The 26,340-nt window shown below is 47.4% G+C and overlaps 1 protein-coding gene across 1 annotated transcript in view; it reads left to right on the top strand.

The window, feature by feature from the left end:
* LOC135383373 (uncharacterized) overlaps window positions 1–26,340 on the top strand; it is a 113,131-nt gene that overhangs the window by 33,323 nt on the left and 53,468 nt on the right. The gene's annotated exons all lie outside the window — the stretch shown is intronic.

Genomic DNA, 26,340 nt, shown 5'->3' on the forward strand with positions numbered 1-26,340 from the left:
GGGGCTTTTGGCTGTTTTCTACTAGAGCTCTATGGTAAACGTTCTCCTAAGAGATGCGTTTTGTAACACGTTTCACAGATTAAACGTTTTCTTAAAACACGTTTAAACGTGTTCTGTTAGATATACGTTCAACAGCACGTATACTTGTGAGAAAGCAGTAAACCTGGGAGGCAGCAACAGTGCGTGTGCACGGGACGGGTTTATTCCGAAAAGTTGGCAGGAGCGCCAGAATGGGTGCGCACGCAACGAGGTTAGCATGTCGACTTCTTCTAACCCCCCCCCCCCCCTCGACAGGTTATCCCTTGATGAGCCCCATCCGTTGCCTTAACGCTTCCAGTCTCGGTCGTGGTAAAGGTTTCGTCAAAGCGTCCGCGATGTTGTCAGCGGACTCGCGGTACTGAAAGTTGATGATGTTGCGTGCGACTAGATCACGTAAGTGATGGTGACGGACATCGATGTGCTTCGTCCTGGCATGGATCCCTTCACTAAGGGCAAGCTTAATGCAGCCCTGATTATCCTCGAACATAGGTGTCGGTTGACCAATGAATAGTCCGAAATCTTCACACGATGGACGCAGCCACAAAACTCAGACCTGTGAAGCATAAGCCGCGGAAATGTACTCTGCTTCGGTGCTCGACAGAGCAACAGATGACTGTTTTCTGCTGGACCAAGTGACCGGGGGGCTGTCTCCAAGCAGGATGATGTAGCCACTTGTTGACTTGCGGTCAGTGACGTTGCCGGCCCAGTCTGCGTCGACATATCCTGTCAAATCCAAGCTTTGTCGACCTGTAAGGGTCAGCTTAAAGTTCCGAGTATGCATCAGGTACCTGAACAGCTTCTTCACGGCCCCCCAATCTCGCTCACGCGGATTGCTCACTCGACGACAAAGTATGCCAGTTGCGCAGGCCATATCACGCCGTGTCGTCGTGCTCAGGTACAGCAGCTCTCCGACTGCTTTCCGATACAGATCGTTGCTGGGCAGTAGATGATCTTCCCCCGTAAACTTCATATAGTCTGGATCCATTGGTGTGAAGCTGATCTTAGCAGTACTGAGGTTATATTTCTCCAGCAATGCATCTATTGTTGTTCTTCTGATGTAGCAGGAAACAGTCGTGACGTGGTCTCGATACCAAGGTAGTGGCAGACATGTCCAAGGTCCTTCAGCTCAAAGTGCCTATTCAACTGACGCCAAATTCCCGTTATGGTAGGATTGTCTCGATGGCAAATTAACATGTCGTCCACGTATACAAGTACGTATAGCCGGGATGCGTTCACTACTTGGGTGTACAAACAGGGGTCTGCCTGGCTCCGTGTGAAGCCCGCTCCAAGCAGTACTTGATTGGCTTTGATGTTCCATGCCCTTGCAGCCTGTTTAAGTCCGTACGACGACTTCTGAAGCTTACACACAAGATGTTCCTCCCCTGGAGCGACGACCCCTTCCGGTTGCTGCATATAAATGTCTTCTTCGATTTCGCCATACAAAAATGCGGTTTTTACGTCGAAATGACGAACTCTCAGGTTCTCGGCAGCTGCCACTGTTAAAAGAATACGCAGTGTGGTGAGCTTCGCGACTGGAGCAAACGTGGCATCATATTCCTCTCCAAACTGCTGGGAGAACCCCTGAGCGACCAGTCTTGCCTTGTAACGCACAACGTTGACATCTTTGTCCAGTTTAGTTTTAAAAATCCACTTGCAGCCGGAGGGCTGCTTGCCCTCCGGCAACTCTGCAAGAACCCAGGTGTTGAGCTGGTGAAGTGAATCGATCTCATCGAAAGCAGCCTTTATCCATTTGTCCTTGTCAGCAGCTGGCAACATCTGCATGTCCTTCCAGCTAACTGGATCGGACGCGGATGCCGCGCAGGCCACATAAGATAGACGGCCCGGAGGTACTCTTGTGTTGCTCCGACTCGAGCGCCGTGGTTGAGCAGGACCATCCCCATCAGCTGCGGGAGCAACTCCATCTGCCATCTGAACGTCCGCACCGGACCCTGGTGCAACTCTGTCAGTCACCGGAACACCTCCAACGCTGTCACCGCGCAAGGGCAAGCTAGGAGGGCGAAAGCTAGGCAGCTCCACTTCAACTTCACCAGAAGACGACTGCTCCGAACGCTGTGTGCGCGGACGCAGGAAAGCGGGTGATTCTCCACAGAACGCTTCCATGATCGGGCGGTCAGCGATCACACTGCGCGTCACTATGACACTGTGACTACCTTTAAGAAGCACCCGGTACCCCTTCTGCGTCTCGCTGAAACCCACTAGCACACCCTCAAGAGCCCGAGCGTCCCATTTGTCCCGCTTCTCCTTAGGAACATGCAGATAGGCCGTGCTCCCAAACATGCGCAAGTGTTCCAGGTGGGGCTTCTTGCAGGTCCAGATTCGTTAGGAGTTTTCGATGCCGCTTTGCTAGGCCAGCCGGTTCTGAAGGTAGCAGGCAGTCGTAACAGCTTCGCCCCATTATAACTTTGGAAGGCCTGCCCCGAAAAGCATACTCCTGCCGCTCTCACAGAGTGTCCTGTTCCTTCTCTCGGCGACCACATTCTGCTCTGGGTTGTACGGAACTGATGTCTGGAATGTTACACCGTACTTGCGCAGAAGGGCCTGTGTCTTGCCACTGGTGTACTCTGTCCCATTATCGGCGCGAATCACCTGCGAATGACGCCCAAACTGTGTGTGCATCAGGGCCAAGTACTCCTCCAGCTTTGCAGATACCTCGTCCTTAGATTTCAGCAGGTACAGGACAGTGCATCGTGAAAAATCGTCGATACGTGTACGCACTCTCGGTGACGAGACGTCCGAGAGACACTAGCAGCCGTAGTACTCAAAGTCGACAAGCGATAGAGGCCATTTTCCACTCTTGACAGACAGACGATTACTCTCGAGGGAGGGTACGTAGAGTACATTCTTCACCTTGACCGACTTGTACTTGGAGTCAGAAATGCGACACTGTAGAATGCCATCACCGATTCCATGTGAAGAAATTCTCTGACCATTCGCCACGGTAGCAGTTTCTGCTGACTGACGACAATTCTCCGTGAAGAAATCCCTGTCGTTACGCATGTGGCTGGTAGCACCAGAGTCAACGTACCATGGTCTCCCTGGCAATTCGGGAGCGGCGAGAAATGCAGTTTCGGACGATGACGAGCGGTCGGACGCTGCTGCCTTAGCGCGCTGCCGAGGCTCCTGCCCCTCTTCAAACGGGGGCAGTTCCACTTCAAGTAGCCTACCTCCTTGCAGTAGAAGCAATGCCTCCCGACGGACGAAGGTTTCCTACTGTCGTCTCTCTTCGTTTGAAGGGCAGTTCCCGATCCAGACGCTGAACTACTTGATGCTCGCTTTTTCATATAGTCGTCCACGAGTTTTCCTTTGACGTACTCCACCGTCGGGTCGTCGTCAGGCCGTGCGTCCATGGCTGTCACGGGCGCCTCGTAGCTCTCCGGGAGACCACTGAGCAAAGGAGCCGCTACCTGGAAATCCGTGGTCTCCTGTCCGCTTCCTGTCAGCCGCTCGACTAACTCCAAGGTACGCCTTATATAGCCTTGCATGTCTTCGTCCTCCGCTAACTTGGATTGGTAGAGCTTCCTTAGCAGGTAGAGCTTATTGCTAAGGTTTGCTCGCTCATGAACCTTGCGTAGCTCTTGCCACATCGCCTTCGCTGAGCCGCAATTACAGATGTGCACAAATCGTGCTCTGCGCTTTCTCATCGCCAGCCGTCCAGTCTGCAGAAGGTGTCTGTAGAGTAGGTCCGTCCACGTACGTCCACGTTCCTTCCCGGGTCAGCAACATCTTCATTTTGAACTTCCAGACCTGATAATTGCCGTCCGTGAGCTTTGCAACCGTAAACTTGCTGCTGTCTCCCATATCCACAGTTCTAGTGTTCTGGGCCCATAACCTGTGAGAAAGCAGTAAACCTGGGAGGCAGCAACAGTGCGTGTGCACGGGACGGGTTTATTCCGAAAAGTGGGGCAGGTGCGCCAGAATGGGTGCGCACGCAACGAGGTTAGCATGTCGACTTCTTCTAACAATACGTATTTAAACGTTTTCGTTTGCATAAACGTACAGCGACACCCATACGTATATAAACGTTTCCCTAGGAGACGTTTAATCGTTTTCTTTTACATAATCGTTTTTAATCGTTTTCTTTCCTCCTCTAAACTTTCCTTGAAACTTTACTTTCCTTGAACGACAGTGCAGGGTATAGTTAAAGTGGCATGTTACTTTGTCCCGCTCATTTGTGACCGTCTTGTGTTAAATAAAGAACAGTCACAGCGCAGGGCGCATTTTATTCCGTTTCTTGGTGGTCAATAGAGCGTTGCCACGACCCCATTCGCAGCGTACACTGAACTCCGCTCCGCGTGCAGTCATGGCATTGGGATCGCTGACACTCCAAAAACGGAGCTTTACCTTATCGACATCATCCGGAAGAATTACAATTATTGGTGTTATCCTTTTCTCCATCCCAATTTGTTCATAACGGGAGGTATACGGCTCCTTCTGGGAATTCGCGTCAGCGCATCATGTCACAAAAGTCGTGCTCATCCCTTTTTTCCCACTCTGGCTCATGATATCATTCGCGACAGTGATTGGTTCTTAACGCGTAACTGGCAAATGTTCTGGTGTTAGAGTGCAATAGTGGGAACCAGTAGGAAAGAGCAGGTTACATGCTTCAGGCTAAAGTACTCGCTCAATGGGACAATCTTCCGCGTTGGTCTTTTCACCAAAATACTACTCGCCTAAAGAAGATAAATACGGAATTTTTAGTATAAACTATCCAAAAGATTCAAACGTCATCACTGTTGGGAATTGACTGAATTGAATTGTTGAGTAACTGCAGACGTATCCAGTCTTGATAGCGGGCAGAAAAACAAGAAAAGAGCCCGCCCCTCGGTCATGCCGGTTCCTTTTATTAAACACCCTCAACATCGGCGCCTACTAGCGGTTATGGTTTAACAAGATAACTAGTAGCGTCCTCTACATCTCTCCTCCCGAGATAACATAACCAAATATCACAGTAACAAAATTACATCACATAAATGCTTGCCAAAGCTCAGTCTAAGCAAAACAGACTCCTTACAAGTTGAGGCGCTTCGGCGCATCAATAAGTCTTCCATATCTCGTTCTCCGTCCTTCATTCGAAGGGGTTGTGGGCCGGTCAGCGTTTGCTTGCTGTTCGGCGTTCGTGCTCTCTTCTGGACTGTCACGGGCCATAGGTGATCGTTGCTGGTTCAGACGCGGGTGGTTTTCGTCCACCACGATGTCTCCCGGATCGAATGGAACCAAATGCTTTGAGTTCCGTTCCAGCAACCCTGTAGTGATCTCAACAACGTAGGAACGTGGTCGCCTGGCAGGGCTCAGGACTGTAGCTGTACATTCCGCATCTTGTACCCAGACTCGCTCACCAGGAGTAGAGGACGAAGATGCACTACTCCGTGTCGTCGATTGAAGTCGCTTGCCTGGCGCTGTTTGGCTCGTCTATCATTCTTGTCAAATTGGGTATTGTTTCCAATGCAGCCCCCAATGGACGGATTGTCTCCGATGAATGGAAGGATTAGCCACTGTGTAGGGTAAACCACTAGAGGGCGCTACCAGCGACGCTTCACCACTGGGGGCCGCTGCTGTCGCATTCCGCGAATGACGTCATTGCTCCTTCGGGGAGCATGGTGAGATATAGCGGGAGGCATTGGATGGCGATGGGAAATAGAGCGCCCTTGTGCAAGGCTGTGGGGGCGCTGCGAGCGATAGGACAGCCACTCTCGGTGGCGGCTCTTCACAGCGTTGTTATGGCCTCGTGACTATGGTGTAAAGTGCACTGTACTATCGTTACAGTGCCCTAGAAGATTGCAGTGAAAAATGCGACGCTCCCTCTGTGAGGCTCTTGAGGCGAATGCCTCTGGGGGGCGCTGGCGTAGTTACTCCGAGCAGAAACTGACGCCGGCGTACGAGGTTATCGCGCTAGGATTGTTAGTTGTGTGTGCGGTGTCTGTTTGTGAATTATTCCTTGTTACTTTTTTCAAAAACTTTTACTACACGACACAGTCTACCGGCATATGCCACATAAAACAGGAAGCACACGCAATGAGGGAGACAGGTTTATGCTTTCAGGTATGGAATGATCGCAGACTATGACGCTGTAAAGTTTGCTGACAAGTATAAGACACAAGATTATAACGTCCACAGAGTATGAATATAAAAAACACAATAAAACTGCAACTAAATGAAACATTAGATGCACATAATGTAAAGAACAAAATTAATTACTGGCAGGTAAAAATGACAAGTTATGTGCAGCGACTCAGCTTCAGATATTTTGCACAGTCATGTTTCTGTGCTTTGGCTCGATTCAGCGGCTTAACAAAAAAAAATGAAGCCTATAGTGGTGACATAAAATGCCATAACTTCAGCACTCAGTTGCTTGTAATGTTCAGTGCAACCAATGGCATCCTGTCGAGTTCTATGAAAAAGTGCAATGACGCCCATAATGCTTTCATGGTGAACTTCCTGCGTACTGAAGCAGCTCGTAAACACGTTTTCCAAATTTCCCACGAACCAAAGCATAAAGCCTGATGGATACAATAGGCCCCCTTATCTTTCAGCTGAGTCAGCTGAGCTGCCTGCAGGTTCTGTACATCATTCTTGTCACTAAGCAACAACAACAACAGATATATTCTGATGATGAAGTGGGGAGGTTTTCCATTCTAGGAGTGGAACGCTACCCCATAGCTAGGGGGTCTAATATGAGTGGTGACAATGATGAGCGATGACGATGAGAGATGACGCGAATGATCGGAGCGGTGATGGCGATCCTGATCGTGATCGTGGGAATGTCTGAGAGCGCTGTTGGGGTCACAATGAGTCCTTTAGGCCTGTCACCTCAAAAAAGCTAAAAAACTACATGACGTAAGGCCGCCCTGGAGTGGGCCGCGGTGTCCCAAGGGCCGAGGATGCTCGACAAGTTGAAGGGGCGGCAGCCAAGAGTTGCAAGCTATGACTGCAGTGTACGCCTCTCGTTGACATAGGTCCGACAGCGGAGGAGTATGTGTTCTACGTTGGCAAGTACATCACTCTCGTTGCACTTAAGGTTAGCCTCAAAACCCTAGCTGGTAGCGATAGAACGGAGTCAAGGTCACATTCAGACGTAGCCTGTGGATGAGCGACCTCAGGGGACACTAAGCAACAACTTTCTACACATGTCACACTTTGATTTAGACAGGAATTTTCGGGCAACATAGCCAGCTATATAAAAAAGTCTCTGGTGGCTTCTTGATGATACGCATGCGACATGGTCTGTTGACTTTTCAATTACAAGTTCGGCACTGCTGAGGTCACCATCTCCAATGAACTTGTGTATGAGAGTCTGCTTTGCGCATTTGTATTCCTCTATGCCGTTTGTACTGAGCAGAGCATCTAACACACCAGGCTTCGCATTTTCATTTGCAACAGAGTTTGCCAGACTAAAAAAACTAAGGCAAGAACCAGTTATCAAAAACTGTTGTGGTGTTGGATGTGACAGCCTGAGGACTGCCTCACAATGCCAAAAATGTTATCAAGCGGATCTTGACTTCGTGATGTCACGATGTCACCCGACGTGTCGTGTTAAGTAGTCCATCAAGGATAGCGTGCTGCAATGGTAAGCCCACAGCTATTGAGCTCGACAGAAAGCCATCCGGGTAGCCAGTCTTGCAGAGGGGCGCGAAGCAATGTGTCTCTACCTTCTTTTTCTTCTTCTCCGTCGAGGATTAGCACACTCAAATACAGGCAAAATTTACAGGAAGGTTCATTATTTTGATGCGTCACACATCGCCTTCTTTCGGAGTCACCAAAGCATCACGCAAATCACACAAACACAGCAAAAACGCTGCATCGATCATAGCCGCTTCACAGTTTCTCCTCGGGAATTCGACAGCAGCGCCAGGAGATCCTTATGTATTGGCATCATCGTGGAAGACCAGCCATATTGGCTGGCTCCTTTTAACGCAACAAACGCACTAGCCTACAACCATCGCAACGCCAACACCCGAAGACGAGCTCATGGCAGGTCTGGGATTGATGTACGTGCTAGATGCCACCTCGCAACAAACCAAAACTCACGGAGAGTTGCTCGTGGGACAGCAACACGAAGGATATTAGAAGTGGATGACATACCTACCATTGCTTTCTTCGAAGAGGGTCGCTGATGTTTGCCACCGCCTACCAAACTGGACGGCCCCAAGAATTGCTCTCTCCCTGTATAACACTCTACGGATGCCCGCCCTGACCCTGTTCAGTACCTCAACGGCGGTGCGAGCACGGCCACCGTGCACAACTATGCAGCGTGCTATCCAGACCTGGTAGTTTATTTCTACCGCCAGGAGTACAAACTGGCGTCTATCGCCGACCGGAACTGGGAGGGAGCTCAGTTACTGGACCGTGCCCCACCGAATGAACGGAATGCTGTAAAGCACCTCAGCCTTGTGCCACAAAAAATCCGGGAGTAGACAGTTGCGGAAAGCGTGCTCCGACGTTTCAAAGGTAGGGCAGAAAGGGCAAAAAGGCCTGGTCAAACCGAAGCGGGACAACCTGTCCCTGAGAGGTAAAACGTCGTGCGCAAGACGCCACTGCAAGCTTGCGCGGCGCGCATCCAACCAGCCGGCCGCAATATGAAGCCACGCCATCGGGCGAGGCACAGCCGAGCTCGCCGTCGGAAGGAGCTCCAGAAGAGCGGCATAAAACTGCTTGACGGACTGCTTGCCAGGAGATCCAGCAGCGGCCGTCCGCTCGTCCTTCCTCAGCTATCGGGCTGAAACCGGTTCCGCTCTTTCCACTACATTCTTCTAGGGCACTGTACTATGGTGGTTAGATGAATACCGCGATACGCGGCGTCGGCGGCAAAGGGTTTTGGGCCCAGCGTTGTGTACCAGTCTTTGAGCGAGTTTATATTAATCTCACTCCGTTTATTGTTCAACTGATGGTTGTTGTTTGAGAGCTCAATTGCTATGCTGTGAGATTGATGTGTACGGCAAGCATACGGCATACGACAATATAAATAAATTAATATAAACAAAAGGACGTGCACGATAAATTACGCCACATTATTCTTCCCGTGTTGCTACACTTTACATTATAAACGCACTTTCGCGAACCAGTCCGTTCACAAACAGCCGTGTGCATCCCGTCGTGTATATATTAGACTTAGATACTTTCCTTTTAATTGCCTAATAACACTTTTCCGACTCGAGCGCGTATATTAGAAGGCTCCAGACTTGCGCAATATTATTTTGGTGATGTTGCATATGTTCAGACAAGAGTGGAGGAAAGTTGTTCCTATTTGCTTTATACATTTATTCACTTCATTATATCATTCTCGTATAATAGTTTAAATTTAATTAGCGGTTAGTAATACTGCAGTATAAGCAATGTAGGACACTACAGTGCTGTAAGATATGTAAGCACCATATGGTTGCAGAATCACTGGGTGGATATTAGTAAAATTTTAATGCCTACCTTTCTGTGGTGGTCGCTGTCACTAATAGGGATTCAGTTAAGCGTTGTGGCAATTCCAATGTAAACAGTCATCTGTTATATTGGAAAGTGAGTGATTATAGTAAAAAAAGTCTCAATCAACATGATACTTTCTACAATACCATCTGTGATTCCTAAATGTCAGTATGACAAGGTATGAAGAAATGTTAACATAGTGCATGTTATCTAAAGCAAGTTCTTCCACATCCCCCATGTACCCACACTCAAAAAAAAAAAACAAAAAAAAACGGGCTTGCCTCTGGTAACATAATTTAACTACACAAATGCAGATATCTGCAATCAAACACATTTGCAAGGAAAGCATGGCGATTATTGCAGTTGCAACAGTCATGTCAGTAGGTCATGCACACCTTGGTATTTTCGAAATTTCTGAAACATAAGGCAGATGACATGTCAACAGGTTGCAAATCTCTGTTTCATCTTGCACATTTGTCATGCTCATCTAGGCATTTTTGAAATTTCTTAAACATCTCCACATCTCTTATATTCAACATGCTGGACAATTAGTGTGCAACACCAGATATCAAGTCTAAATCTGAGCCAGTATGGGTCATGGACACACTGGTGTAACATGAGCAACAATAAGGCAGATGACATGTCGACAAGTTGCAAACCGCTGTTCCATCTTGCATATTTGTCATGTTCATCTAGGTATTTTTGAAATTTCTTAAATATCTCCACATCTTTTATATCCAACGTGCTGGACAACTAGTGTGCAACACCGGATGTCGAGTCTAAATCTGAGCCAGTATGGGGTCATGGACACACCGGTGTAACATGAGCAACAATAAGGCAGATGACATGTCGACAAGTTGCAAACCGCTGTTAAATCTTGCACATTTGTCATGCACATAGGTATTTTAGAAATTTGGAATATGAATAGGATGAGTAAATGTTAACATAGTGCATGCTATCCGGAGCAAGTTCTTCCACATCCCCCACCCCCAACACACACACACACACACACACACACACACACACACACACACACACACACACACACACACACACACACACACACACACACACACACACACACACACACACACTCAGAAAAAAAAAGTCTTGGGTTTGCCTCTGTGCATTTAGCTTCGCTGATGAAATTACCTAATATTAATACAAACAGTTTGCAGGATGCACACTAAGATGTTCAGCACGTTGAATATGAAAGATGTGGAGATGTTTAAGAAATTTCAAAAATACCCAGATGAGCATGACAAATGTGCAAGATCGAACAGAGATTTGCAACCTGTTGACATGTCATCTGCCTTATGTTTGAGAAATTTCAAAAATACCAAGGTGTGCATGACCTACTGACATGACTGTTGCAACTGCAATAATCGTCATGCTTTCCTTGCAAATGTGTTTGATTGCACATATCTGCATTTGTGTAGTTAAATTATGTTACCAGAGGCAAACCCAAGACCCGTTTTTTTTTAGTGTGTGTACATGGGGGGGGGGGGGATCTGGAAGAACTTGCTTTGGATAACATGCACTTTGTTAACATTTCTTCATGCCTTGTCATACTGACATTTAGGAATCACAGATGGTATTGTGAAGGTATCATGTTTATTGAGACTTTTTTGACTATAATTACTCACTACATTACATTGCAATTGCCACAACGCTTAAAGGACAACGGAAACGAAATTTGTCCATTGCAAAAAGGGGACCGAACAAGGTGTAAATAATATGTAAAATTATGGTGCCGCTAGTATTTTGCAAGTACGCTGTGCGGATGGCTATATTTCTGACGATTACGAGAGCGCTGGGCAGCCCACTCGACACGATCGCCCATGGAGCGCGCCAAGCATTGCGGGAAAATCTGAGGAGCGCGTGACGTCAAATATCTCTCGCGCTCCATGTGCGGCTGCCCGGCACAAACACGGCGAATTTTGAATAACGCCTGAAGATGTTTGATTCGGAGATCTCGTGGAAGTCTGAAGACAATATATCCTATGAGAGATGGGTTCGTACATGCTTCTTCGTCTCCGTTCTTTCCCCGTAGCAGGAATTAGACGTACGCCGAAACACCAAATGAAATGAAGCGAAATGAAAGTCAGGAACTCCAATAGGAGAGCCAACGTGCGTCACTTCCGTGGTCTGCTACGGCGGCGCGGCGACGCTCACCAGGGGCTCAGACTGCTCCAATGCCGAATTTTATATAGCGATTGTGGCGGCATTTCAACTAATATACGCAAATCTAAGTCGAATTCCGGATTGTTTTGGTACACATCGCAATATGAGGCAAATAGCTTTGCAGCCTATTTTCGTTTCTGTCGTCCTTTTAACTGAATCTCTATTAGTGACAGTGACCACCACAGAAAGGAAGGCACTAAAATTTTACTGATATCCACCCAGTGATTCTGGAACCATAAGGTGCTTACAATATATCTTACAGCACTGTAGTGTCCTAAATTGCTTATACTGCAGTATTACTAACCGCTAAGTAAATTTAAACTAGTACGTGAGAATGATATATTGAAGTGAATAAATATATAAAGCAAATACGAACAACTTTCCTCCACTCTTGTTTGAACATATGCACCATCACCAAAATAATATTGCGCAAGTCTGGAGCCTTCTAATATATGTGCTCGAGTCGCAAAAGCGTTATTAGGCAATTAAAAGGAAAGTATCTAAGTATATATAGACGACGAGATGCACACGGCTGTTTGTGAACGGAATGGTTCGCGAAAGTGCGTTTATAATGTAAAGTGTAGCAACACGGGAAGAATAATGTGGCGTAATTTGTCGTGCACGTCCTTTTGTTTATATTAATTTATTTATATTGTCGTATGCCGTATGCGTGCCGTAGACCCCAATCTCACAGCATAACAATTGAGCTCTCAAACAACAACCATCAGTTGAACAATAAACGGAGTGAGATTAATATAAACTCGCTCATAGACTGGTACACAACGCTGGACCCAAAGTGTAGCACACGGGAAGCATAATGTGGCGTAATTTATCGTGCACGTCCTTTTGTTTATATTAATTTATTTATACTGTCGTATGCCGTATGCCTGCCGTACACACTAATCTCACCGCATAGCAATTGAGCTCTCAAACAACAACCATCAGTTGAACAATAAACGGAGTGAGATTAATATAAACTCGCTCAAAGACTGGACCCAAAACCCTTTGCCGCCGACGCCACGTAATGCGGTCACGAGGCCATAACAACGCTGTGGAGAGCCGCCGCCGAGAGTGGCTGTCCTATCGCGGGCAGCGCCCCCACAGCCTTGCACAAGGGCGCTCTATTTCGCATCGCCATCCCATGCCTCCCGCTATCTCTCACCATGCTTCCCGAAGGAGCAATGACATCATCCGCGGAATGCGACAGCAGCGGCCCCTAGTGGTGAAGCGCTCTGGTGAAGCGTCGCTCCTAGCGCCCTCTAGTGGTGTACCCTACACAATGGCTAATCCTTCTATACATCGGAGATAATCCGTCTATTGGGGGCTGCATTGGAAACAACACCCCAAATCTTCTGTCGCGCCAGAGAGGCTTCAAAAGGTGTAGACTTCTTGGGAGAGTTGTCTGTAGCCGTTGCCCCATTAGGAGCTGGGCCGGGCTCAATCCTGATACACCTGGGGAGTCTCGATACACTAATAAAGCAAGATACGGGTCCCGCGACTTCTGGAGGAGCCCCTTCACCGTGCGGACTGTTCGCTCCACTTGGCCATTAGATTGCGCGTACCTGGGGGCTACTGGTCACATGGTCGAATCCGTACACACGAGCAAATTGCTTGAATTCCCGTGCTACAAATTGCGGACCGTTATCGCTCCGTACAGTCCCTGGTATGCCGTGACGTCCGAAAACACTCTTCGTTGCGGTGATTACGTTAGAGGAAGTGGTTGATTTCAGCGACATCACTTCTGGGTATCGAGAACGGTAATCGACGATAAGTAAATAGTCCGTGCCGTTCAAATGGAAAATGTCGATTCCTACTTCCTCCCAGGGGATACTCGGTGTGCTCGAGCTTAGGTGCGGTTCGCTGCGTTGGATTCGACCCTGTGCACACAGATGGCACCCGCTGACCAGACTTGCAATGTGCTTCCCCAGAGAAGGCCACCAGACGCTTTCCCTTGCTCGTGCCTTGCATCGTTTAATGTCTTGATGCCCCTCATGCAGGACTTGGAGAATCTTTTGACGAAGCGATGTTGGGACTACGATGCAGTTACCTCGCATCAGCAAGTCATTACATACCGAAAGTTCTCCCTGGTACTTGCGGTACTCCTGTAGCTGCGGTGGAAGTTTGTCTTGCCTTGGCTAACCTTGCTTACAATATCTTGACAGCAGAACGCATTCACCGTCTAAAGCCTGGCATCGTTATAGTTCCGTTGTGCTCACGCACGTATCCTCTGAAATGCTTTCCACGATGCCCGCCACATACAGTTCAACCCCATGTGCCTCACGATCATTCTTGGTTGTTCTTGGATCAGGTGCACGAGAAAGCGTGTCAGCCGTTGCAAGCAGTCGTCCTGGAACGTAGACCACCATGAACTGAAATCGCATCAACTTGATACGAAAAGGCTGTATGCGAGGAGGCATGAGATCCAGGTCGGCTTTACCCATCAGTGTTGTCAACGGCTGATGATGCGTCTCCACGGTGAATTTTAATCCTCGCAAGAATTCTTCAAATCGCATGATAGCTCATGTCATGATCAGAGCTTCCTTTTCAATCTGTCCGCACCATTGTTCGGTTTTCGTAAGTGATCTTGAAGCGAACGCAACTGGACGTCGCTCACCGTTCGGCTGGTCCTGTAGAAGAACTCCACCTATTCCAACGGAACTGGCATCGGCTGACACTGTCGTATGATAAGCAGGGTTGTATCTGGCCAAACATCGGTCGGACACCAGCATCTGTTTCAGCTTGTCAAAGGCCTGTTGCTGTTGAGCTCCCCAGACCCAGATGCTGTTTTTATTCAATAATGCACGAATGGGTGCAGTCACCTGAGAGAGATTTGGTAAAAACATTCCGATGTGATTCGCCATTCCAAGCAATCGTCTGACACCTGCTACATTCTCCGGCGGTTTCATGATCACGATGGCTTCAACTTTATCGGGGTCATGCGGAATTCCTCTCTCGTCGACAACAACGCCCAGGAATTTGACACTGCTCTTACCAAATACACACTTCCCGGAGTTCAAACTTAAACCGGCATTCCTCAGGCGACTGAGAACAGACTCCAAGCCACGGTCGTGTTCCTTCCTGTCCTTGCCGAACACTAAAACATCGTCTATCATATTGACGACCCCTTCTTGGCCCTCCAATACTTGAGCCATCACCCGTTGAAAAAAAAATCATGTGCGGATGTGATTCCAAACGGCAAGCGCTGGTAGCAGTAGCGACCGAAGGGAGTGATGAATGTTGTGAGTTCCTGGCTCTCAGGAGCCAACTTGACCTGGTGGAAGCCAGAGGTTGCATCTAACTTCGAGAACACCTTAGCTTCGCCAAGAAGACCTAGTGCTTGCTCCACCGTAGGGATAATGTGACGTTCCCTCTGCACCACTTCATTAAGTTTGGTCAAGTCCACACAAAGTCGGTAGCCTCCCGATACCTTCGGCACGACCACTAATCCAACACACCACGGCGTAGGGCGTGTAACCCGGCGAATGACCCCCTGCGCTTCCAGCTTATCCAGTTCCGTTTTAACCACGTCTCTGAGGGGGATAGGAATCCGTCTGGGCACACTCAACGAAAACGGCACTGCGTTTTGTTGCAACCTGATGGTGTACTCTTCTTTTAGTGTTCCCAGATCCTTGAAGATGTCCGACGACCTGGATGGCCCACGTTCGGTATCATGAACAGGAAGCGTGGCCGCCTTGGGCGCACTTTCCGTTACTGGCACATGTAAGACGGCACGTCCTGACTTCCTCTTGAAGCTTCCCACCTGGCCGACGAACTTTACCACACCTAAGGCCTGGATAGCAGGGAATCCCAGAAGAGGAGTCTCCAAACCTTCGACGACGTATATCTTCTGCGTCACCACCTTCTCTTTCCATGCCAAAGTAGCTGTAAACGTTCCCTCTGTGCGTAGGGATTGATTTCCTGGCCCTACTAAATCACCGTCGGGTACTTGCAACGGCTCCGGAATCCCGCCGAAAGTACTCGGAATAACAGTTACTTCGGCTCCAGAGTCCACTTTAAACAGCAAGGGGATACCGTCCACAAACTTCAAAGACTTCCACGAATTTCCCCTTTTTACGGGACGCGCTGATGGCGAATAGCTGGATGGTGTCTAGGTTTTTGCTTCTTCTGGCTCTGCATGCGATGGCAAAATGTCCTCGCTTGTGGTACAACCGACACAACGCCGCCTTAGCCGGGCACACTGAGCGCGCATGTGGTTCACGGCCGCAAAAGGAACATGTAGCCTTATCTTCATGTCCACTCCGTTATCTTATGGCTTAGTTTGTTTCTTTTTCCTCCTGTTCTTGCGGAGTCGATGTTGACAGCTTGAGGCTGACATTGGTTTGCCCTTTCCTTGTCAGCATCCTCTTGTTGGCGTACTTGGACAAGAGCCTCAGCCAACGTCAACTTTCCGTTACGGCATAGCTGGTCCGACAAACGAGAGTCTAAAGGCTAATTCACACTGTCACGTTTACGCTTGCGGCTACGGGTTACGGGCGCTTACGGTGGGGGTTGCCATGACGACGAAGAGACGGCACCCGCAAGATCGTTTCCGCGAGGAGTTGAGGCAACTTCAACTTTTCTCCCGCAAGCTCCGTAACCGTAAGGGTACTGGCCAATAGGATGGCAGAAAAGTTGGGATGCCGCGCATGCGTTTTGTCTCGCCCGTCTCCTTGCAAAGATGGCGCAAACATTTGCTGTCTTAGAAGCTCTTATTCTCCAAGTTGAGAAGTTTCCCTGGCTATACAATAGCAAAAGAAGCGACTACAGGGATGCCACGAAAAAAGAAAACTCATGGATGACAATTAGCATAGCAGTGGGTCTGTCATGTGATATCTTCACTCAATGAATTTGTCCGCAGTAGTGAGTTGTACGTTGCACTGGCAACGATGGCGTTACGTTAAGAACATTAACAGTTAACAGTTAAGAACATCGTCAAGGAATATCTGACTGTCTTCCAAAGCAGCCGGCACCGGGGTGCTGGACGCTGGACGCCATGCTACTCTGTTGCTCTATTTCACTTTTCTTCGGAAGGATGGCGCTCTAGGACGCCGCTCCTCATTGGAGGAACGGAGCGCCGAAACGTAGTAATGTGAACGATGGAGGAACGTAGCCGGCAACGAGATGGGTACTACGTAAGCGCAACCCGTAGCCCGTAAGCGCGAACGTGGCAGTGTGAACCAGCCTTTAGAGTCTTACGACTAACCTATCACGGACTAACCGTTCTTCCACCTCAGACGACTTGTAGTTGCAGCGCTTAACCATGTTCTGCGATGTCGAGTAAAAGCAGTCCACCGTCTCACCGGGAAGTTGGACACGCTTGTGGAATTTTGAGCTCTCGTATAGTTCTTTACAGGATGAACGAAATGGTCTGTAAACGTTGACTTGACAAGCTCAAAAGACTTGAGCACTTTTTCGTCCGAAGTAAATGAGTTCAGCACTACTCGCGCCCGCTGTCCCATGCAGTACAGTAGCGTCCGAACTTTTACTTCTTTCGCAGCGAAGAGACCCGACGCGTACGAAAAATCTTCCAACCACTGTGCCGGGACCGCAAAGTCAACTTCCTGCGGTGAACGCAGGCTGAAGTTTCCCGGCCGTACGCGTACGTGGGCACTCCCTCATCGTCGGAGCCCATTTACGTTCAGTTGAATCCCACTCCTGACACCATGTTGGGAATTGACGAGCAACTGCAGACGTACCCAGTCTTGATAGCGGGCAGAAAAACAACAAAAAAGCCCACCCACCGGTCATGCCGGTTCCTTATATTAAACACCCTCAACATCGGCGCCTACTAGCGGTTATAGTTCCTAACAAGATAACTAGTAGCGTCCTCTACAATCACCGCCATTACGAGCTCGACATGTTTAAAACTATCGTGAAACACGTCGGTTCATAATGAAATGTACGACGAAAATGAACACAAATAGGGTTGCTTAAAAGCCAAACATGAACTGAAGTAAGAAGCCACTTATAAGACAGTGAGAAACTGACGTAGTTGGTAATTACTTGAGAGAACTGCTGTTCTGAGGCTGGAACAACATAGAAAGGACAAATACATACAAAGACCTACATCTTTGAGTCCTACAGCTGGCTAACCTTTTGAGTGACTTCCATCTTTCATTGGTAATTACTGATGGGAACCATGGACGCGCCAGGCATAACGGGGACAACTTCTATCCCCGTAATGCCTGGCGCGTCCATGTTTCCCATTAATAAAGATAAGAAGTTGCTTAAATAGCTATCCGTTTGGAAAGGTGTTGCGTTTCGTATTAACAAGACATTTAAACGACCTTGACATAACGTTCAACCGCTTCATTTTAACAAAACGCTTAAACGTTTCACATTAACGACACGTTTAAACGTTTCGCATTAACAAAACGTTTAAACGTTTCGCATTAAACAAAACGTTTAAACGTTTCATAAGGAAACGTTTTCCAGACTATATACGTTAATCTAAACGGTGTATAAACCGTTTAAACGGAAACGTTTTAAACGAAAATCGGAAAAACGTCATAGATCCCGAGCCCGATTTTCTACAGCTGTGAACAACGTTCCTGAGATTTACAAATGCAACTGATGGCGGTGCGACGTACCGATATAGAACAAATTCGCTGAAGTTAGTGCGGCTTAGTTTCATTCTTATGTTGCACGAAAGAATCCGAAGACACGTACATTGTCGCGTAAAAACGTGTTGTTGTTAAGGGAAAATTTATTATGAACGAAATACACAAGCGGTCCTCAACACTCACTAATTTGATGGCTACACTAAAGGACTATCGGTACGCAAACCACAGGCAATATATACACACTATGCAACTATATAACTACTATACAACAAACGTGTTCATGCTCTGTACAGTAGACGTCTAATAATAACAATAATTCGTGGCTTTACGTCGCAAGACAACTGTATCAACAAAGAACTACGAGCAGGTGTTTTCTGTTATGAACCTGAATAAGTCAAAGTTACGCCCACAACTCATAAACGAACACCCCAACACAGTCCTTAAGATTGCAACTAGGCGATCACTTTCGCCCGATGTTGACGCAATAGTTAAAAACGAGGGGCGACAAATTTCCTCAGCACACAGCAAAAAAAAAAAAAAAAGATTGCTGACCATGTGATTCAGCAACGCAAATATATACGTCTTATGTCGTCGTAAGGAGTACCGTGTATGCCAAAGGGAGTCTGGCCATTAATGGGACCTGCCTATACCTGAAGCTCCACCCCCTTTTTGAGCTCTCTGGCCAATCACGAGCCAAAATACAGTTAGCTATTAATCTCAGGCTATCCAAGCTATATATTCAAAAACGACGACGACGACGAAACGAGTAAGGACGTTGAAAGATGAAAGTCACTGAAAAGGTTAGCCAGCTGTAGGGATCGAACCCACATCTTCTGGATTACCGGTCCAGGGCTCTACTAATTGAGCTAAGCTAACACGCCTCTCCAGCGACTTTCGGGGTGCGTCATCTGAAGGGACGACAAACCAGCCACTCTCTCTCACTCATCCTCCTTTCACTCTTACATTTTTGCTCACTCATACACACATTCATACGACGGAAATGGATGCAAGCGGCACCTGTTGAACAAGAGATAAACTGATGTTCTGAGGCTGGAACAACATAGAAGGGACAGATACAAACAAAGTCTCATATTGCCTAAGAAATCAACGATGAAAGATGAAAGTCACTGAAAAGGTTAGCCAGTTGTAGGGATCGAACCCACATCTTCTGGATTACCGGTCCAGGGCTCTACCAATTGAGCTAAGCTAACACGCCTCTCCAGCGACTTTCGGTCCGGTTCGATCCCTAGAGATGGCTAACCTTTTCAGTGACTTTCATCTTTCATCGTTGATTTCTTAGGCAATTTGAGGCTTTGTTTGTATCTGTCCCTTCTATGTTGTTCCAGCCTCAGAACATCAGTTTATCTCTTGTTCAACAGGTGCCGCTTGCGTCCATTTCCGTCGTATGAATGTGTGTATGAGTGAGCAAAAATGTAAGAGTGAAAGGAGGATGAGTGAGAGAGAGAGTGGCTGGTTTGTCGTCCCTTCAGATGACGCACCCCGAAAGTCGCTGGAGAGGCGTGTTACCTTAGCTCAATTGGTAGAGCCCTGGACCGGTAATCCAGAAGATGTGGGTTCGATCCCTACAGCTGGCTAACCTTTTCAGTGACTTTCATCGTTGATTTCTTAGGCAATTTGAGGCTTTGTTTGTATCTGTCCCTTCTATGTTGTTCCAGCCTCAGAACATCAGTTTATCTCTTGTTCAACAGGTGCCGCTTGCGTCCATTTCCGTCGTATGAATGTGTGTATGAGTGAGCAAAAATGTAAGAGTTAAAGGAGGATGAGTGAGAGAGAGAGTGGCTGGTTTGTCGTCCCTTCAGATGACGCACCCCGAAAGTCGCTGGAGAGGCGTGTTACCTTAGCTCAATTGGTAGAGCCCTGGACCGGTAATCCAGAAGATGTGGGTTCGATCCCTACAGCTGGCTAACCTTTTCAGTGACTTTCATCTTTCATCGTTGATTTCTTAGGCAATTTGAGGCTTTGTTTGTATCTGTCCCTTCTATGTTGTTCCAGCCTCAGAACATCAGTTTATCTCTTGTTCAACAGGTGCCGCTTGCGTCCATTTCCGTCGTATGAATGTGTGTATGAGTGAGCAAAAATGTAAGAGTTAAAGGAGGATGAGTGAGAGAGAGAGTGGCTGGTTTGTCGTCCCTTCAGATGACGCACCCCGAAAGTCGCTGGAGAGGCGTGTTAGCTTAGCTCAATTGGTAGAGCCCTGGACCGGTAATCCAGAAGATGTGGGTTCGATCCCTACAGCTGGCTAACCTTTTCAGTGACTTTCATCTTTCATCGTTGATTTCTTAGGCAATTTGAGGCTTTGTTTGTATCTGTCCCTTCTATGTTGTTCCAGCCTCAGAACATCAGTTTATCTCTTGTTCAACAGGTGCCGCTTGCGTCCATTTCCGTCGTATGAATGTGTGTATGAGTGAGCAAAAATGTAAGAGTTAAAGGAGGATGAGTGAGAGAGAGAGTGGCTGGTTTGTCGTCCCTTCAGATGACGCACCCCGAAAGTCGCTGGAGAGGCGTGTTAGCTTAGCTCAATTGGTAGAGCCCTGGACCGGTAATCCAGAAGATGTGGGTTCGATCCCTACAGCTGGCTAACCTTTTCAGTGACTTTCATCTTTCATCGTTGATTTCTTAGGCAATCTGAGGCTTTGTTTGTATCTGTCCCTTCTATGTTGTTCCAGCCTCAGAACATCAGTTTATCTCTTGAGTAAGGACGTGTTTGCATAGAGCTCTTCGCTAAGCCTATTTTGTTCCCATTTTTCTGACACCGTTACTTACAAGGCTACCCTGCTCGTCGACGTTCCGCCCTATGCGGACAAGCCGTCCGCCTCTCAGGTAGTTGTAAGTTACAATACCAAGTGCCTCAATTAACATCGCAGTTATCACCGCGGCGGATCAAGGCATGGAGGACGATGCTGGCCAAAAAGGCCTGGCTAAGGACCCCCTGACAACTTCTCAAATGCAAAGTAAGCCCAGTCAGAACAAACGCGCCCTCGTATTGACACCTCAGACAAGGGTGAGATAAGCGATTCTGATGAGAAATCTACTGAAAGTGATACTCTTACAACTGCACTTAACAAACGCAGCAATGATGTGGCTATAGATAGTGCTCTGAACCAGTCCTGGATAAACGATCTCTCAGATAAAATGGAAGACTATGAGGGATTCATCACTGTGGTGCACAAAAAGCAAAGCAAAGCAGGAATACTTATTATTATGAGACCTGTTAATCCTAAAAAATCTTTCTTGCAAGTATACCCAAACAAACGTTGCTAAAGAAGTCCTGCAAGCAACTCAAGAGCAAATTAAAAGCCACCGTTTCGCAAAGGACGGCAGTATTGTGATATCGGTTGCGTCTCTGCCTGCTGCCAAAGCCTTGCTTGCGCTAACAACGCTTGCCAGTATTGCTGTGACCTCACGAGTTGCAGATTCATATGCAAGAAACATAGGGAAAATAGTTGGGCTCAGGATTCCATACACTGATGAACAACTGTTGGATTTCTTGCAACCCTATGGTGCTGTGGATGCTCGTCGTCAAAAAGGCTTCAAGGAGCAAGACGACGGAGACATACGCGTCAGGAACTACACTAGTGTGATTATTACCTTCAAGTCTGATGTTCAAATGCCGGACTCTATAAAAGTGGGATTCGACACTTACAAAGTGTATGAGTATTTTACGCCAACCCAATGTTACAACTGCATACGGTTCGGCCACCTCGCAAAGAATTGCAGAGGCACCACGCGCTGTAAGGTATGTGCAGGGCCACACAACTATCGTGATTGTGTTGCGAGAAGGGAAAATACGTGTGCCAACTGTAATGACCCCCACGCAGCTTCCTATGGCAAGTGTCCCCGAAGCCTAGCCGCCATGAGAGCAGTCCAGGCTGATGCCTATGGTAATGAAGAAGTAAAGAGTGATTTGCAAGCTGCAAGTCGCAAAACAAAACAAAAGGCTCAACAAAAGAAAGAACAGCTTCTGCCACCACCGCCAACGTCTGAAAATTTCCCTCAGCTGCCACAAAGGCCAGCTAAAACAAGGCAAGAACGAAAGACCACAGGCCCACCACCAGCAGAAAAGCCTCCACCGCCTCCAAGTGTCTGGTCTACTGAAAAGTCTGCCGAAAGTTACAAGCCTACCCCGCCACCAGTGCCACCAAGGAAACTCATCCCTCGACCAGACAGAAGGGTTCCACCCACAACAGAAGTCTCCTTGGTCCTCCAGATCATTCCTTTTGTTCTTGCAGCATTTAAGGCTATTGTTGTGTCTCTCCCACAAGCCCAACAACTTCCCGAGGTAAAGCAGGTTCTAGCCTTCGAACCTGAGCTGCTGAGGATCATTACGCAAGCCAGTCATGGATAAAATCTACAGCAGTGCAACGATTATGCAGTGGACCTGTAATGGACTTCAGGGACGAATCAGTGACGTGCGAAACTTTTTGTTACGTTATCCTATCCCAGTGCTAGCGTACATAGAAACTGGAATCAGCAGTACTTTCAGGATCTCAAACTGTGTTTGTTACATGTGCCCGGGACACAAGAGCCGTGTATTTTTAGCAACCAGGAGAGATATTCCGTCGGTTTTTGTGCAGTCATCCAGTGTCGGCTCTGTGGAATATGTTATTGCAAGAGCACGCCTATCTACAAAAACAGTTACCATTGTTGCAGCATATATACCTCCAAAAAATGCAGTTGATACTAAGCAATTACGGACATTTATCTCCTTGCTACCTGAAACCCGCAATAATATGTGCTGATGTAAATGCTCATTCCCCTCTATGGGGAAGCAGGACAACGGACGCAAGAGGACGACAGCTAGAGAACCTAGTTATGGGCCTTAATCTTACAGTTCTAACGATGGCTCTCCAACGTTTTTGCGTGGCCCAACCTACAGCAGCTGCATTGATGTCACGCTGTGCACAAATGATATTGCACAAGACCTTACATGGGCTGTGGATCTTGATACAAGAGGAAGTGACCACATTCCAATCTATATTATTGAAGAAAGCTGCAGGCAACAAAAAACCAGAAGGTCCCTTACAGTCTACAACTGGCATGATTTCCGACATAAAAACACGGCATCCCTCTCAGGCTGTGGATCTCCGAGAGACTTTGCAGCAAAAATACAAGAAAACCTTCGGGAAGCAAGCAAGACAGTTACAGTACCTAGTGCATATACAAATATTGATGCTAAGTTCCAGCAACTCAGGGCCCAGCGCAGAAGGGCTGAACGACGATTCAGACGCTCAGGGGACCTAAGACAATGGAAGGAGGCCAGTGCACTCAAAGAAAAAATCAAGAGACATCTCAAACAATTAGCCATAAAAAAAATGGACCGAGACTTGTGCCTCATTAGATCCATCCACAAGTAGCACCAATATATGGCGCATCATAAAAAGCTTGAAATCACTTCCCAAGCAAAACATCCCTTTCCGTGCCATTGCTTTGAAAACTGGGACCTCGGAAAAAATGATTGCTGAAGAATTCCTTACGACAATAACAAGACCATCAAGCCCTATGCATATACAATCAGCCCGAACTGCTTACGTAAATGTACTCGTGTCCAAACATAAAGGAACACCAGAAATGAGTTCAAAATTTACCATGGGTGAACTACAGCGAGCACTTGCAAAAGCATCGAGAAAGAAAACAGCCCCAGGACACGACAAAATTACTTATAAATCGCTGGAAAACCTCGGACCAACCGCCACCCAGCAACTACTTGATATCTACAATAATGTATGGGAAAAGGGATACTTGCCCAAGGAATGGAAAATGGCTCAGGTCGTACCAATCCTCAAACCAAATAAAACACCCACAGATATTCAATCCCATCGACCTATCAGCCTCATCAGCTGTATAGGCAAGGTGATGGAACGTATGGTACTTTGCAGGCTACACTGGTGGCTGGAGAAGCACAATGTCTTTCCGGACGAACTCACAGGTTTCAGAAAAGGCCGCTGCTCAACGGACTCCGTTATGGATCTCGTCTCTGAGGTTGAACACAACATGGCCCTGTCTTATATAACAGTGGCAGTTTTCCTGGATCTCAAACGAGCCTTTGATACGATCAGCCATCCACATGTGCGTCAGGGGCTCTTAAACGCTGACATCGGAGGCTGTGCATACGACTGGATATCTGACTACCTCACTGAAAGGACTATAGAAATGGTTACAACAGAAGGGAAAACAAGTGCGACTGCAATAAGTCATGGAGTACCACAAGGAGGTGTCATCAGCCCCATTCTCTTCAACCTCGTCATGTATGAGTTGGTAAAGCTTCTTCCTAAACGTGTTAAAATCACCATGTATGCAGATGATCTATGTATATGGGTCTCAGGAAGGTACATCAGTTATATCAAGAGAACACTCGAACATGTTTTGGAAACCATCGCTTGTTTCCTAGAAGAACGTGCAATGGACCCCTGTCCAGAAAAGACAGTTTACATTGCCTTCACCCGTAAGAAATTAAAGGACTTCAGTCTGGAAATAAGACGCGAACAAATCAAGAGGACACGTAGCCACAGATTTCTGGGAATAGTCCTACATCAAAACCTTTCTTGGACCCCAGAAATAAATAAACTACAACGAATTACTAAGACATACTCAAATGTCATGAGGATGCTGGCAGGCATGAAACGAGGGAACGGAAAAGCCATCCGAAACGTTCATCAGGCCATGATAAAACAAACACTTCCCTTCAGCATCCCGCATCTTCATGGCATAACTCCTAAACAAGAAACTAAGCTCAACAACTTACTGGGAAAGAGCCTCAGGATTTGTCTCGGGCTACCAAGAACAGCCAGAACGCCAATAGTCCTAGTAGAAGCCCGCGAAACTCCAGTTGAAGAACTACGGCATCAAGAGACACGACGGCACATTATCCGGCTACTTACCAGGCACACGGATCATCAACTACCTAAAAAAATACAAGCCCGTTACAAAAGCCGAGCAGCAAAGACACTTCTGAAGTTAAACACAACCCTTCCCAAGAAGAGAGTCCCCACTCTGCGACAGGAACACCCACCATGGCTCCTCCTGCAACCGAAAATCTGCACACAGATCCCAGGAATAACTACAAAGGCGGAAACAGATGCCTCTGTGTTAAGAACACTCTCCCTTGCCTACCTGCAAGACAACTTCCCTATGGAGACAGTGATCTACACTGATGGCTCAGTTGCTGCAGGAAAATCAGCAAGTGCCTTCGTCGCTGAAAACACAGTCAAAGGATACAGGCTCTCACACGACACATCCTCCATCACAGCGGAGCTTCACGGGATACTGAAGGCACTCCGTTTTATCAAGAGATCCGTACACAAAAGTTGGCTAGTATGCACCGACTCCAAATCAGCCCTACAGGCAATCACCAAACAGCGTGACAACAACTTTTTGGTTTATAAAATTCTTGTCACCTTCCAAGAGGTCATACAAAATGGACACAATCTAACTCTACAGTGGATCCCCTCCCACTGCGGAATTCCAGGCAACGAGGTTGCCGACAAGGCAGCAAAAGCAGCATTGCAGAAGACCAGGCTTAGTGCCATACCCTTCTCAAAGGCCGACAGCAAAATCCACCTGAAGAACACAATTCAGCAACTCACTAGAAACCTCTGGAAGGCATCTCTAGATTACCTCTCTACAATAGATCCAGGTCTGACAACAAATATCCCTGTCAGCCTAGACAGAACTATTCAAACAGCTATTCACAGGACCCGACTGGGACAATTATATACAAGAAAAACCCTTCACAAAATGAAGCTAGCAAACTCCCCATTCTGCAGAACTTGCAACGTCCCTGAAGATACGCACCACGTCATAATGCATTGTCCAGTGTTTGAGAAACATAGAAGAAACCTTCAAACGACACTGGAAAAACTTGACAACCGTCCATTCAGCTTCTACAAGTCCTCAACAACAAGACTAGGCCATGAAAGCATTATGTGCATTCTTGAAGAATAGCGGCATATCGAGTTGCTACTAAAGAAGTGTAAACAAAACACAATAGTACATGTGATGCTCACTACAGAGTGTCACGTATGATAATCACTACCATATTGGCGAAACTCACAAGAAATGGAGCTGCAGGCGCCCTTTTGGACAGCCACCAACTTCCAACTCC

The sequence above is a fragment of the Ornithodoros turicata genome, chromosome 2 (assembly GCF_037126465.1).
Source record: "Ornithodoros turicata isolate Travis chromosome 2, ASM3712646v1, whole genome shotgun sequence".
NCBI classification, from domain to species: domain Eukaryota; kingdom Metazoa; phylum Arthropoda; class Arachnida; order Ixodida; family Argasidae; genus Ornithodoros; species Ornithodoros turicata.